Genomic DNA, 16108 nt, shown 5'->3' on the forward strand with positions numbered 1-16108 from the left:
GTCGGGGGAATCAGGCCCTTTTCTGGGATGGGGACTGTGACCCCCCACCCTTCCTGGGTGTCTTTTAGTGGCCTAGACCACGTCTTGATATCAAGGGGCTTAATGCACATTGGCTAATTAAGCAAGTATTGGAACAATTTAATTGAATCTGAATGCCCCATGCCGGTTTATAGACTGAAACATTCACGTTGTAGCTGGGCCTTTTCCCAGAGTCACCTGTTAGTAACATGGACAACGGCGAAGAGGTAAGAAAATATGAAAGAATAAGAAACAAAATGCGGATGGGGCGCCTGGGTGGCTGCATCAGTTAACATCCGACTTCTCAGGTCATGATCTCGGTGGCACAGAGGAGGAATGTTGAGCCCACTGGGTAGAGCAGGGAAACCCTGGCAGAGAGCTGGGATAGTTTATGTCTGGGCTACGAATGGAGGAGGCGGACAAAGGTCGGACGAAGCAGACAGAGGTGTATGAAGACAGGCCCGGAAGAAAAGGGCCCTGCACGTGCACGTGTGTGTGCGTGCGTGCCCAGAGCCACGTGAAACTCCCTCTGGTTAGAGGGTGAATTCTGAGACGCAGAACGGCAAAAATGAGGCGTGAAAGGCAGGGCCCGGCCACGGGGATTTTATTTCCCAAGGAAAGCAGCTGGGATTCCCCTCCGTGCCTCCTGTGCAACCCCCCCACCCCGCCCCAGCTCCAAGGCCAGCTGCCCCAGCCCTTGGGTGGGCTTCCCACACCTGTCAGGGCTCGTGCTGTCTAGTGCAGAGCAAAAAGAATCATTCCTCGCACACCCGAGGGAGGTTTCTGGAGAGATCCACTCCACAGATAGGGCCCCATGTTGGCTCTCCCCAGGAGCTACTCATTGGGCCCAGGTTCCCCAGAGAGAGCCCAGAGACCCACATGCTCTGGTGCCCTGATACCCTTTGCCAGCCAGGCATGGGCTTCTCACCCTTGGATCCACTTGGGGACCAGAACTTTCCACGCGATGGCCACAAGTGGGTCCACTCTGGCTACACGTTAGAATCATCTGGAAACTAATAGCACCTATGTGTGCAGCGCAGTTCAATCGGATTTTTGAGAAAGAGGTCCAGCATCAGTATCCCAAGCGCAAGTCCCGTGTGCATGCTGGTTTGGGGGCGCTCGCTGTCCACTCGCCACCTTCCGGGCCGGGAGAGCAGCCCCGCCGTGTCCCAGCCTCGCTGGCAGGTCCCCGCCCTGCTGACGCCCGATCCGTTTTACCCAGGGAAGGGGTGTGGTGGGGCGAGACCAGAGGTTCCTTAACTGCAGCGTGCATTCACGTCGCTCCAGAATCTCACCAGAGGGCGGATTCTGATTTGGTAACTCTGGGGCCCGAGAATCTGCATTCCCACGAGCCCCTGGGTGCTCGCACACCTCAAGGAGCAAGTTCTGGCTGCCGGAGTCGGGACAGCATTCAGAGGAGGAGGAGGACATGGGAAGAAGAAGCTTGAGAGGAGTGGGCCCACGGGGGCTGGAGAGGCAGGGGAGGCTTCCTGGAGGAGGTGTGAGGCAGGTGGGGGCTCCTGGGAAGAGGAGGAGAAGCTGCGAGGGACACAACGGAGGAGACCAGAGAAGGGCACACACTCGGGCTCAAATCCGACTCCCACGGCTTGGCCTACTTCCCCCGCCCCCCCTGCACGCATCAGTGCCTGGGTTCCTCTAGGGTCGTAAGTTTCGTAACACTGGGCAGACGTTCCTGTTTTTACTCCTGATTCCTGCTGTTTTAGACGTACTATTTACTCGTTTGTTCCGGCTTTTGCTTGTTGTACAGGATGGAACATACTTCTCTTCTTTTCTGCCTAATGAGCAACTACCGATCCTTCCAGACCCATCTGAAATGACACATTGTCTCCAACCACAGACCTCGGGCCACATTACTGGCTTTCCCCCACCTTCCTCCTGCAGCTGTCAAGCCTTAGATTTGTAACAGATCCCTCACTCTGCCTTAGGAGTTCATTTTAGTGCTTCCAAATTCCCATGGGACGTAAATCTCCCAGGCTCAGGAAACAGATCCTGAAATTTCCAGAAATTCTAACCTATTCCTGAAACCGTAAGTTATTCTGTACTTTTTTTTTTTTACAATGCTGTATTCGTGTGGTTTTCAGTGAGTGTCCAAAATAATAAACGGTGAGTCATTTTTCTGTGATTGGGTTATATTAAGAGGGACTTTCTGTTAAACATATATTATAATAAATACATGATTTGTTATTAAGAATCCGTATGATGAGAAAGATTATACATTTCAGTAACATGAAAAATGATCTCTACCTAATACAAATGTTTGATAATTAAAAAAAAAACGCTAAAACAAAGATGCACGAACCCAAAATAAGTGCCAAATAAAAATCGCTTTAAAAATGAAAGATGCCGGGGCGCCTGGGTGGCGCAGTCGGTTAAGCGTCCGACTTCAGCCAGGTCACGATCTCGCGGTCCGTGAGTTCGAGCCCTGCGTCAGGCTCTGGGCTGATGGCTCGGAGCCTGGAGCCTGTTTCAGATTCTGTGTCTCCCTCTCTCTCTGCCCCTCCCCCGTTCATGCTCTGTCTCTCTCTGTCCCAAAAATAAATAAACGTTGAAAAAAAAAATTAAAAAAAAAAAATGAAAGATGCCATTATGAATATTTAATATTTGATACTGTTACTCTTGGAGTAACATTTTAAAACACGCAAAGTATCATTTGACCTATAATCTTGACCTTAGTTACATGACAGATATTCCAGATGCTGCAAAATTTTTCACTCTGTGCTGATGTTGTTTAAATTGCTGTGGGTTTACCCCAAAGCGTCATCATCTTCGACGTGACCACAGCATCTCACTGTCTAAGCTCGCGTCCAGTTTTAACCCTGAAAATACCGTGTCCGCTTGCCCCGGATTTGGTTTCTGGTTGTTGAAATCAACACTGTCTTTGCATATTCTAATTTTAATGAGCTTCTGCTTCTATGGTGGAATGTTCCACCAAAAACGTTCAGATCGCCTCTCTGACTTTCTCGCTTTAGAATAAAGAACTACAACGAGTACACAGGTGCCCACGCACTGCACGCGGAGACCCCTGGGCTCATCTCCAAAGTCCCCAGTGTGGCTCAGCGCCTGCCACACGCCACTGGCTGGAAAAACAACACGCTGTGCTTTCTCTTTGCGGTGCGTGCACATGTTTGTTTTGTACACCAGAAAGTGTCCCGCCAACTGTAGATGACAGGATTGCGCACCATACAGAGAATAAATAAGCGATGCTGTCGAATCCAGAATCCCCGCCAGCAGGGAGCATGAAGACGTCAGCTCCCCAGGGACCTCGGCGCAGACCCAGAGCCCAGGGAGGAGGGAGGGCCTCCAGGTGGAGGCCGGACACTGGGCGTCCGGGAGGGAGGCCGAGGCTGAGCAGAGGGCCGGAGGGGGCATGCGCTCAGGCCAAACGCCGCCAACCACAGGGCTGTGATGTGAGGCTCCCCCCAGACTGCGTGTCCTTTGCGACACGTAACCTGGTCCCCGTGGGACCGTCTCACAGGCCGGCCCCGTCCCCGGCTCCCTGCTGGGAACCACACGGGAGGAGGTTTGCTGACCGTGACTTAGGACGACTCAAGCCACGTGGGAGCTTTGGTGACAAGTTGCCCCCTGACCCTTCCTCTCCGGAGCGCCCCCCCGCATCTAACTGCTCCTTTCCAGGTCATCTTGTGGCCAACTGGAGGGGGGCGGGGGACGTGGGCCACAAGGGCAGGGGCGTCACTGAGGGCTGGCACCCGGGACACGCAGAGCAGGAGGCTCGCCCAGACAGGACGGTGTCCGCTCAGCCCTTGAGGGCAATGGCTCTCGGATTATTCCGGCAGCAGATTCCCTGTCGGTCGCACGCAAATGCCGCAGGATGGTGGTGGCACTGGGCACCAGGGATGGAGTGGTGCCGGGCTCCGCCCCTCAGCGCCAGGGCCCCTGCCCCGTCCGAGCCGCGGGCTTGTCTGAATCTGAACGTCGTCCGCCACCCGTCCACCTCTTGCCAATTGAGCAGAAAAGCGGTGGGGCGACCCATAGGTGTCGGGTTGTTGTGAGCGAGACCAGGGAGGGTCTTTGATCGTCCTCTTGCCCTAAACACCTCATCGCTCCGCATCCGGGGTCTGCTCCCGTGGGCTGCGAAACACGTCCGTCCCAGCCACGTGTCCCCGCCATTCAGGGCGCGACCTCTTCCCGCCTGCCCCGCCACGACAGCTTCCCCACCGGTATCCCTGCTTCCATCCCTGACCCCCCACATCCTTTCTCCAGCAGAAGCCAGTGTGGTCTTGCAAACATGGACCAGATCGTCACGGTGCTGTCCAGCCACCAAACTCCCCAGCAGCCCCTTACGGTAATCAAAACCACACTCTCACTTGGCCTTGCCTGTCTCTGAGCACCGGCCGATCCACAGAGTCCCCCCGCCCCCCGCTTCGGTCACGCTGGCTGGCCTTCCTTCTGCCCCTCATTCAGGCCCCACATGGGCCGTCCCGGGACATTGGCACTGACTCTCCCCCCTCCCCAGCCCGATGCTCACATCCTAAGTGGCCTCTCCTGACAGCTTAGTCCAAAATCAACTCCCCAGTCTCTATCAGAGCTCTCCGTTTTAATTCCCTGCTTACTATTCATCACCATCTGATCCTTTTTATTTTCCTTTGTTTCTTTGTCTAACATTCTGTCCCACCTCCCCTGCATAGCATGTGAGCTCCCCGAGAGCACAGCCCGTATTTTTTCAGGCTTCTTCTCAACACTCGGAACAGTGCCTGACACGGAGCAGGTGCACAATAAACATTTGTTCAGTGAATGAAAATATGGAGGCAGGAGCAAGATCTAGAACTTTCCCCGCCCACGCACCGCCCTAGAAAGAACGTGTGTTTGCAAAATAGCCTCCACCTTTACACAGGTTAGGAGACTGTAGCTTCACTGCCCCCATTAGTTACGACCTTCTACCTGTCATCCCGGTCAGGCCCCTGACGGGCCCTCTTACGGCTCAGGCAGTCTCCACAGATAGAAGGAGAACCTCACTCTGCTAAGATGCATCTCTTTGTCCTTCAGTTCTTGAAGTCCCCCCAGAAATTAAAAAAAAAATAAGTAAATAAATAAACCCTTTATCATCCTTGCAGATATGTGGGCAAAAGACGGGAGGCAAATGATACACTAAGAACCCGGATCAAAGGACCCAGTGGCTACAAATCTAGGAAAATTGCTTCCTTCTCCCAATCTCAATTTCCTCACCCATAAAAGGAAGGGATTGATTCCAGGCCAAAAAAGAAGTTTAGATGAAGGTGAATGTTCATGTCTGGGAAGGTCATGTTATCGCTAAAGTATATTTTTAAACATTTTTGAGTGACAAAAGAAAATGATTACGGTAAAAGTCAAGACTTTAAACTGTAAATCTGTGTCAAATTATGTAAAAAAACGTATTTTTTCATTATTTTTTAAAGTTTATTTATTTTGAGAGCGAGAGAGAGCATGCGGGAGGGGCAGAGAGAGAGAGAGAGAGAGAGAGAGGGAGAGAGAGAGAGAATCCCAAGTGGGCTCCCAGAGGTCAGTGCAGAGACTGACAAGGGTCTCGATCCCAATCCCATGACTGTGAGGTCACAATGGAAGCTGAGGTCGAGAGTTGGACACTTACTGACTGAGCCACACCAGCGCCCCCAAATTACGTAGAAAACTTTGTAAATGGGGAAAGAGTGAATGATGAGAGGTCTTATCTCTACACTGGTGGGGGACAACGCATGGTTTTTATGTTCATCTTTTTCTTCGTTCTCAAAGTTGCCATCGTTAAGTGTATGGTGTTTTCACAGCCCCTTCCCTGCTGAGACACTGAGTTGGGAGAAGCTAACCAGGTAACTGCTAAGCTCCCTTCTTGCCCCACAGCTCGACAGTGAGCTTGGAGTCAGTGGTGGACGGTCTGGGAGTGATTCTCAGCCCGGCAGGGGTGGGGGGGCCTCAAAGCCCACATTCCCTGCACCCTAGCCGCACTTAGCAATGGCCTGGAGAGCCAACGGGGCCAAAAACAGGCCACTGGGATTCTTCTTGGTCTCTGGCGAAGGAGGTCTTTTACTTCCGCATTGGAACTGTTGGAGGTATCATCTGGGCCCCGCCGGGGGAAAGTTTCTTTGAATGAAATCAACCCAGAATAAAGCAGACTTGAGAAACAGAGAATAATTAAAACAAAACGTAAACACCCACCAATTTCTGTTGACGTCATTGAACCCCCGTATCCAGCTGGCACAGAAGCAAATCCACACTTGGATCCTTTTGGTCTCCCGACCCGACAAATGTCCGGTCTTGTCTAAACCAGTCTGAGATGTGTGTGTCACGGGGCCGAGGTTCTGACTCAGGCGCAGCTTGTGATCGCGCATTCTAACTTTGTCTTTCCTGCGGGCTCTGCCCAGAGAGAGGGAAGTAAAGTGCATCCAGACGGAGCCGTGGGACAGCTGTGTCCCCTCGGGTGCCTTTGCTCACGAGCAGAGCTGTATGCGTACCCCGGTCCCTGAGGGACAGTCTCCTCGCTGTCCATGCGAGGGACGGGGGCAAAGTGAGAGCCATATAGGCTGGTTACAAGACACTGTCATGTGAGAGCAAAGCAAGGTTGTAATGACTACTTGAAAAAATGTGATTTATTTCCATGGAGTGCATGACTGCCACTGGCCACCGTACGGCTCAGTCTCAGCTTCGATCTTTAGCTCAGTTCTTTGGCCTCCAGCCTCTGCAGTCGGGGACAGACCAAGCTGGCAGTCGTGGGGCCTGGAAGGAGGCTCTCGGTGTCGTCAACCGGGCTGAACCTCTCTGCCCACACCTGTTGCACTCGGCCTTTGGAGCTGAGCCCCTGACTCCTGGTATCCGAGCCCTGGTTTCCTGCCTTGGTCCCCAGGTTTTACTGTGGTTCTCTGCAGGTTCCCAGTGCCGTGGAGGACCACAAACCTCTTGGAGGCGTCTGGAGCCTTCTCCAGAAGATAGGCACTCCCTTTCTGCCTGCAGTTGGACAAGACTCTCCCTACAGTGTCCCAGATTCTGAGTATAGCAGGTGCCAAAGCCATAGCTCCTGCCGTCCAGTATCAGATTAGCGGGGGTGCAGGTAATTATAATACAAGGTTCTGTAATAAAAATAATACAGGCAGCTTTCAGGGTAAGAAGAGATACCCCTAAAAGAACCTAAAAGGATGCCTTTTGGAAGAAGCCACAGTGGGTCTTAACAATGAATAGAAGTCACACATTTTGCTGGAGGGGGTGTTACAGACTGCGGGTCCAGCCCACACAGAGATGTACAGATAACATCAGGGAACCGGGAGGAAAACAGAAGCAACGAGCCTGTGCTGTGGGAAGCGTGAAGCTGGCAGGTCTGTGGACACGAGGCCCGGAGGGCTCACGAGTGCGACAGAACAGAGCCCGGGAGGCTGGAATCAGCCTAGAGGGTCACTGAAAGAATCCTGAACCTATCTGTGAGCACAGAGCGGAGGGACTTTATCAGAAAACTAACAGTCGCCTCCTGGCTATTGGCATCAGGATATTTCCTTCATCGTGAGCACGTCCTAAGGCCAGCGCCTACCCAATGGATCGGGCGTCTTGGAGGTTGACCCCCAGCTGGGTATGGATCCCGGTCTCACACCCATCCGGCCACCGTGAGCCACTGGGCCAGGCTGTTTCCAGAATGCCTTCATCCCAAAGCCCGGAGCTCACTCCCGTCTACTGTCTGTGCCTCAGACCTATCATCCGGGACGCACTTAACCCGACACTCATCAGGCCCACGGGAGCCACGGCGCCTACCACAGCGCCCGCATTAACCTCACAGCGGTTCGGACCTTAACCAATGTACTCAGCGGCACACAAAATTCTGCTCTGCTCTTTTAAAAATGCTCTGAAAGGCTAAGAGCTCCCCTGAGGTTATCAGGGAGACTGTACGGCTTTTCCAAGTTTGGACCCATCTTTTGCTGTCATTGTTTCCGTCCTAAAGCCCGGCCGGTCCATGGACGGTTTGCAGGCGTGCCGAGCACCAGTCCCGGCACCGAGGGCTCAGCAAACAGAGGCAAATGGGGCACAAGGAGCCCAAACCTGTGGCGGCAGATATTTAACCGTCTTTTTCGGAGAGCGGCGACCCCGGGAGGTTTTGCGTGGTGCTCTCCCTCCGCGCCACGCCGCCCCCTGCTCCCTACAGGACGGGATGTGGATTAGAACCCCGCTCCCTGGGTGCCCCAGCACACTCCCTGCTCACCGGCGAGCCCAGTGTGGATCTGAGGGGCTTCGAGAAGTCTCCGGGGGCTTGCCAGTGAGACTGCTCTGTGGCTGTCACAGGAGCACCCCAGCTAGAATTCCCCGGCGGCTAGACGCTCTGGGACAGTGTCCCTCTGAATTTCTAGGTGGCTTTCCGAACGAACGAAGTGCGGGATCAGCTTGCTCGTGTTTCTTACAAAGCAATGAGGGTAATGGCAAAGGCATGCAGCGATCCGGCTGTCTGAGAGCGTCATCTCACCCCGCACACCCGCTTCCCCCAAGCCCACGGCCGAGACAGAGCCCCGCCAGCAGCTGCCCGGCTCATCTCACCTGCGCAGGCTCTCAGCCGGGGTCCCTTTGTCACAGCCACAGTGGGCTCTCGGCCCGGGGACGTCAGTGCTCCAGCGTGGCTCGCCCGGAAAGCAGCGACACAGCCCCAGTTTCCTTGCATGAGGCGGTTGCCGGAACATCCCCCGGGCTGCAGAAGGAAAGCCGGTGTGGGGAGCCTCTTTAGGGCTCCCCGGGGTCCCTGGCACCGCCTGGCATCATCAGCCCCGTCCGCGCTCCAGCCAGACTGTTGACCTGTCGCCAGCGCCGTGTGATAGAACTGGCTCGCACGGGGAGGCTTTAACTGTCTCGTCCCCAAGCGCAGAGCCCTGGCGTCTCTCTCAGATGCTCCCCCTGCCACACCAGGGTTCTGCCGCCCCGGGCTTCTCTCCGCCAGGGCTCCAGCCTCGCAGGGGCTCACAGACCCAGTCCCCTGCAGAAGACGCCAGCCAAGAATTCATCGTTTCTAGCAAAGTAATTATATTAATCCCAGGGCTTCCAAGTCCTTTTCTTTCATGAAACCAATTAAAATACAGTTCCAGCGTTAACACATTTGTAAATATCCTAGTGTTTTTCCATAAATACCTACGGGTCGAAGTCACTGTAATCTCAAAAAAAAAAAAAAAAAAAAAAAAAATCCAACAACCATTCCTTCATTCCTGTGTAACATGCTGTTCTCATTTAATTTATAGGATCTGAAACTCCATATGGAAAGGCTACGGTTGACTGGGGAGACATGGGTATTAAGAAACAACGTAACCACATAGGAAATTAATAATGCACGGGAGACGATGGGTCGTGTCGTTGTGGGGTGCGAGAGACGGAGGCAGAGGGTGCAGGATTGACACTAGACAGACCCAGGTTGCAGCTGCGAAGCTAATACTCACTTAGCTGTAGGGACGTGTGCAAGTGGCTGGTTCCCGGGCTTCACTCCCCTCCCAGGCTCGCGAGCAGTCCGGCTCGCTGATCGCCTGCGTCCCTCCTGGTGCCAGCCCTGGAGAGTTGTTCTTTCTTTGAGCCGAGGAAAGAAAGGTCATCTGCTTGTACGTTTGGAGGCAGGGTAACCGTCAGAGGGGGTAGCGGTTAGAATCGCTGAAGACTCACGGGCTTGGACTCACGGCCCGCGCCTTGCAGCTCCGTAAGTTGGACAAGTGTCCGGGAAGAGGTTGCCTCAGTGTCCTCATCCACAAGATGGGAGAACAGTACCTCCTCCTGGGCTGGCGCCGCTGCTGTAGGAAGTGAGTGAGCTGTTAACTTGCAAAACCACCCAGCGCGGCGCTCGGTCCCTGCTCGGTGAACGCCGTTCGGCCGCTGTTCTAGCTTCTTGCTAGTACTGGAGGTGCGGTCTCGGGCACACAGTCCAGAGTCAGAGCCTTGCCGAGAGAGGGTTCCACTGACGCTGGCAAAGATGAGGCCACGTCTCTGCGTGTGGGAGGCAGGATCTCGCCTTAACAAGGCGAAAACAAAACCATTTACTGAGAATTGACCGTACACTGGGGCGTTCTGTAAAGTGCTTTTCCTCCGTTAACCGTTGCCTTTCAGGGCTACTACGTAAAGTGCTTTCCTTGCAACAGCCATTTAAAATAGCCCCGATCGTAGAACAGGTTCATACTCGTGTAGCAAGCGGAGACAATTTGCCCAAAGCAATAGATGGGGTCGGTGGTGAGTCCAGGACGGGAGCCCCGGGAGGGAGGCTGGGGCAAAGCCCATCTGCAGGGTGACGTCAGGCATCACAGAAACCTTGGAGGAAAAGTAGGATTTCCAACAGAATGTAGAAACTGAGATGAAGCTTCGCGTAGGAGGAAGAGAGGGGTCGCCTTTCTCTCTCCGGTCTGTTTCCACGTGTAACTGTGATCTCCAACATTCCATTGGTGCACGGACTTTAACAAAGGTTTTTCAAGTACGGACCTCAGAATATGTATCGTGACATTCAATATGTGGAGATATCTTACACTGGGTAATGATATAAATGACGACAACAACAACAGCCGATGAGGACTGAACGTAGAAGGCACTTTGGGGGGTCCCCACACCGACCCCTGCGGATGACGCGTCACGCCCCAGCAGCCAGCAGAGGAGACACGTGTGCAGGTGCACAAAGCGGGGCGGACGTGTGGGCTCATTACATCCACGTCACCCTGATGGAACTCTTCATTGCCACGCCTCCTTTTGTCGTGGGTCCGGGGGGGACAAAGGGTGCGTCTTAGTCATCTCTGTGTCCCGTTTCCTGACCTCTGCAATAGTGAGAAGTGTGGCTGGGTGCCTCTCCTTCGTGGGCGACGGTCCTGTGCCCTCTAGGGGTTCAGCAGCACCCTGGCTCCCACCCACTTAAGACGACCAGAAAAGTCTCCAGACGTTGCCAAATGCCTCCTGGCCCGGCAAAATCAACCCCGTTTGGAAACCACTGCTCTAGGCTGGGTCAGAGCTAATATTAAAAAAAAAAAAAAAAGTGTTAACGAAATAGCAGATTATGGTAGAATGCATTGAATGTAACATAACACGTAGCCATTGAAGACTGATATCCCTCAACTTGTTTCTCTATAAAAAGAGCAAACTCTAGGGGCGCCTGGGTGATTCAGTTGGTTAAGCATCTGACCTGATTTCGGTTCAGGTCACATCTCACGGTTCGTGGGATCGAGCCCCGGGTCAGGCTCCACACTGAGCACGAAGCCTGCTTGGGATTCTCTCTTTCCCTCTCCCTCTGCCCCTCCCCTGCTCATGCTGTCTCTCTTTCTCAAAATAAACATTTTTAAAAGAAGAACAAACTACAAAGTCATTCATTAATTTATTTATTAGTAAATGTAATGAATATGCTGAATGCTTACTGGTTGGTGTTTTTGTTTGTTTGTTTGTTTGTTTGTTTGTTTTGAGTTCTTTCCTAGCTTGCTAGCCCTGAATGTAAAGTTGTAAGAAAAATAATTGTCTATTTTCACTGAGGTGAGCAGACATATGAAAAAGTCTCTTGAAAACCCCTACATGTGCAAATACACACACATCCCCAGCAAACAAATGCCTTCATCAATCAGTCGATGCGTTGATTGATTCCTTTCACAAATAACTATGGTTTCTGCTCTGGGTCAGACACCCCGGGGCCTAGTGCAGGGATGGTGATGCCGTATAAGACACAACTGCTGCCTTTAGGCAGTAGTAGTTTGAGAAAAATCTAGCAAACTAATGAGGGCAATGAAATATTATTTATTCTTGCAATAAATATTTAGGCATGTGTACTGATAACATGACACTGAGCAAAACTGATACCGTCTCGTGCAGCTAACAAGCTAGCAAAGAGAAGACACAAAATGAGACCTAAGAAAGAATATTATAGGGGAAGTAAGGAAGGCCATGGAGGTCTGGGGTGGGTACTCTCCGACTAGAGGAATATTCACGATGACTGTAACATATGCTCCCAAGTGCTTGGACACTCTGTTCAAAAAACGTAGAGTCTAATTCACCTCCCATTAAGTTGGTGTTAGTGACACGCTTCTAAGAGAATGTGACAGAGGTGACACCGTGTGACTCATGACACAAGGGCATAAGGACAATAAAACCCTTTGCCTACTTCTCTCTAGCTCAAGGCCCTGCCCTGGAAACCCACCGGCCATGTTATGTGAACGTTCAGGAGATACAGCTTGACCCATGCTGATACCCAGCTGAGATTGTGGCCAGGGGTCACATTAGTCAACAGACTTGTGAGTGGTGAGCGTTTCAATGAGCCCAGCTTCCAAGTCGCCCTGTCTGGGGCTTCATGGAACAGAGAGGATTTGTTCCTAACAAGTCCTGCCCAAATTGCAGATGCGCAAATAAAGTGAATGCTGTCATTGTTTTGTTTTTTTTTCAAAAGTTTATTTTTATTTATTTTGAGAAAGAGATAGGGAGCACACAGGAAAGGGGCAGAGAGAGAAAGAACCCCGAGCAGGTTCTGCGCTGTCAGCTCAAGGACCAATGTGGGGCTCGATCTCTCAAACCGTGGGATCATGACCTGAGCCAAAACCAGAAGTTCAGACGCTTAACCAACTGAGCCACCCAGGCTCCCCAGTGCTGCCACTCTTTTCAGCCGCTAAGCCATGGGGCCGTTTGTTACGCAGCCATAGTAACCGCGACACTATCACAGAGATTTGCTAGAAATGTCCACAGGGGTGAGTGGGTGCACAAATCTACTTTGAGCGTTTGGGGCAAGGTTTCGTGAGGTGGCGATAGGAGTTCTGCCCCGAAACACGAGTGCGTTCTCCAGCAAGAATTAGGCAGAGAGGAAAGCGGCAGGGCTCACGCTTTGAAGCACGGGGAGTCATGTGACCACGGAAACGACGATACGAGGCCAGCGTGTCTAGTCTGTGAAGTGTGAGCGAGAGGCCTGGCCTGCTCACGGGGGACAGGCCTGGGGCAGAAGAATCAGAAGAAGTAAAGCTACACTCAGATACAGAAAGCCTCGAGAACATTATCTTGTTATTACGTAAGTGAACCTATGGCATAAAAATTACCGTTTTAATAATTCAATAGTGTCCAATTCAGTTGTTCAACCACCGCCATTATCTATTTCCAAAAAAGTCTTCACCCCCACATTCCTGGCCTGTGTTAGCAATCACTCCTTACATCGCCTCCTTTCCCCACCCCTGCCTCTGGCCACCACTCATTTCTTTTCTGTTTCTATGATTCGCCTTTTCTGGATATCCCATTTCAGTGGAATCATCCAACAGGTGGCCTTTTACGCCTGGCTTCTTTCCCCTGGAATCACATTTTCTAAGCCTGGGGGCTCCCGGGTGGCTCATTCGGTTAAGTGTCTGACTCTTGATCTCGGCTCAGGTCACGATCTCACAGTTCATGGGATTGAGCCCCACGCTGGGCTCTGCCCTGACAGTACGGAGCCTGCTTGGGATTTTCTCTCTCTCTCTCTGTCCCTCTCCCCACTCACACTCTAAATCTCTCTCATTGACTCTCTCACTCTCTCTCTCTCAAAATAGATAAATAAATATTTAAAAAAAATGTTCAAGCCTTGTCCACACTGAAGCATACGAAGCACTGTTTGTGTTGTTTTTTTTTTTAATTTTTTAATGTTTATTTGTTTTTGAGAGAGAGACAGAGAGACAGAGTGCAAACAGGGGAGGGGCAGAGAGAGAGGGAGACACAGAATCTGAAGCAGGCTCCAGGCTCTGAGCTGTCCGCACAGAGCCCGACACGGGGCTCAAACTCACTGACTGCGAGATCATGACTTGAGCCGAAGTTGGATGTTTAACCAACTGAGCCACCCAGGCACCCCACACTGTGTTTGTTTTTACAGCTGAATGATATTCCACTGTAAGCCAAGAGCTGACCTCGTCGTCGAGAGTCATTTGCACTGTTCCCTCCCTCTGGCCATGGTGAGGACTGCTGCCATGAGCAATTCTATGCAAGCTGTTGTTGGAACACCTGTCTTCGATTCTTTTGAGTATATGCCTAAGAGTGGAATTGCTGGACATGTGATATTCTGTGTGTAACGTAATGAGGACATGTAATGAGAAGGGCCATTGCACAGTGGCTTTGATTTGCACCCCCCCAGTGACTAATGATGTTGACCATCTTTGGATGGCCTTGTTACCCATTTAGATCAACCACATGTATATCTTCTTTGGAGAAGCTTCTACTGGGAAAACCTTTTGCATGGTGCCTTGTGGTGGGGACTTCGTCCTGGGAGCAATGGAGAGCCATTCCCCATGGGAGCCTCATGGTCAGATTTACAGTTCAGAGAACTCAACATGGCTCCAAGCTGGGGGACGGCTCGTATGGAGATGAAGCTGAAAAGGAAGGGAGCGTGTCAGAAGACCTGAGCCGTCATCGAAACCAGGCTTCAAGGAGGAGCGAAGAACTGGGTCCTTAGACTGTTCACAGTTCCGTTGTGTGTTACAGTGTCTTACTGATTCATGTGTCTCTATAACTACGATGGTGACCTGTCCCAGGTGGTACTTTTGGAGCACATCATCAGGAGAAATTCTGGAAGCTTCAAGAAGAGGGATGTTCACCTTCTAGCTTCCTCCCTGCCAGGGGTCCCCAAAACAGCCAGAGCTGAGTGTCATTTTCCACTTCTCTTGTCAGATAGTACATGAAGTTACACAGCTAAGGGTCAATAAAAACGTCACAATGAAAATTACATGTCACATGGTCTACTTGGAGAACCACATCCTCTGCCCAAATTGTGTGAAACAATGATGGAGCTGATACTTCACATTACACGCTCATGTTGCTCGTTACTAACTGTATAAATAGGCTGGGGGATATTAATCTGCCATCCTTCAGGGGAAACAGAATTTCGTCCTTGCCCTGTGCTGAAAATCACAAATGATAGCTTGTTTTCTATATATTACTCTCTCGACCATCTTAAAAGTTTTCAGTCGCTTATACTAAAACATATCTATGTGCATCGTTTTACGAAATAGTATTGTTTACTCTAATTATTAATAAAACACGTTTACCAAGGAATTTTTACACATTAAAACCATTGAAAATCCTACCAGCCACTACCTAACATAACCACTGATAGCATTTTGGCATATTTTCTTGAAGGTAAATACAGAGAGCAAGCCACAACTGCATGGAAATATAGATCTATAGATTTTGTAAACACCAGATGTAGCTATTAACCTATTATGATTTCTGTGTCTCCTTCTTTATTTTCCTTTTTCTATTTTCCTTATTCATTAGGGAGTTTGCTTGTGTGATCACGGCCCCAGAGGGCTCTGAGTTGCCACCATATACTTCCTTCTTGGATTCTCTTTCTGAATGCCCAAGTCACATTGGAAAGGAGGGGATATACAGTGTTCATAGCAAGTGTCTTGGCCAGGAGCACGGAGGAAGAATGATTTCTCCCAAACAATGAGAAAGAAAGAAAGAAATGAGGACAGGAGAGGTCTATGGGTTGTGTGCCTTGATCCTTAACCTAACGACCAGAGCACAGCCCCGCTTCTCGGGGGCAGGTGACCCGGTGATGTGTCCAACCCTTGCACCCCGGATCTGGGCTCCTGCACATGACCCCGAGCAGCAGAGGGCCCCCTGGTGTGGAAGTCCTGGGTGTTGGGGGTTCACGTGTCAGCCACAGCTTTGTGGGTCAGTGACCCCATCCTCAGCTCTGCAGTCCCCATCTGAAACCTCGGCAAGGCCGGAGGCTGTGCTCTGTGACCCTGGGGACGTGACTGTCACTCAGATAACAAGTCATGTAACGAGCCGCCAAGAAATTAGCATTTTATCTACATCCGGATTTGTGGCCCGAGACGCACGTAGGAAATATTGTGCAAAATCGGGCACCATTTATGCTTATCCAGCTTGGGGGCCCTATTTCTTTTTATCTTTTAATGTATATTTATTTTTGAGAGAGAGAGAGAGAGAGAGAGAGAGAGAGAGTATGTGTGTGTGTGTGCGCTTGTGTGCATGACCGGGGGAGGGGCAGAGAGAGAGGGAGACACAGAATCCGAAGCAGGCTCCAGGCTCTGAGCTGTCAGCACGGAACCTGACACGGGGCTTGAACTCACAAACCGTGAGATCCTGACCTGAGCTGAAGTCAGACGCTCAACTGACTGAGCCACCCAGGCTCCCCTTTAAGTAAACTACA

Source organism: Lynx canadensis, chromosome A3, assembly GCF_007474595.2.
Source record: "Lynx canadensis isolate LIC74 chromosome A3, mLynCan4.pri.v2, whole genome shotgun sequence".
In the NCBI taxonomy this organism is placed as follows: domain Eukaryota; kingdom Metazoa; phylum Chordata; class Mammalia; order Carnivora; family Felidae; genus Lynx; species Lynx canadensis.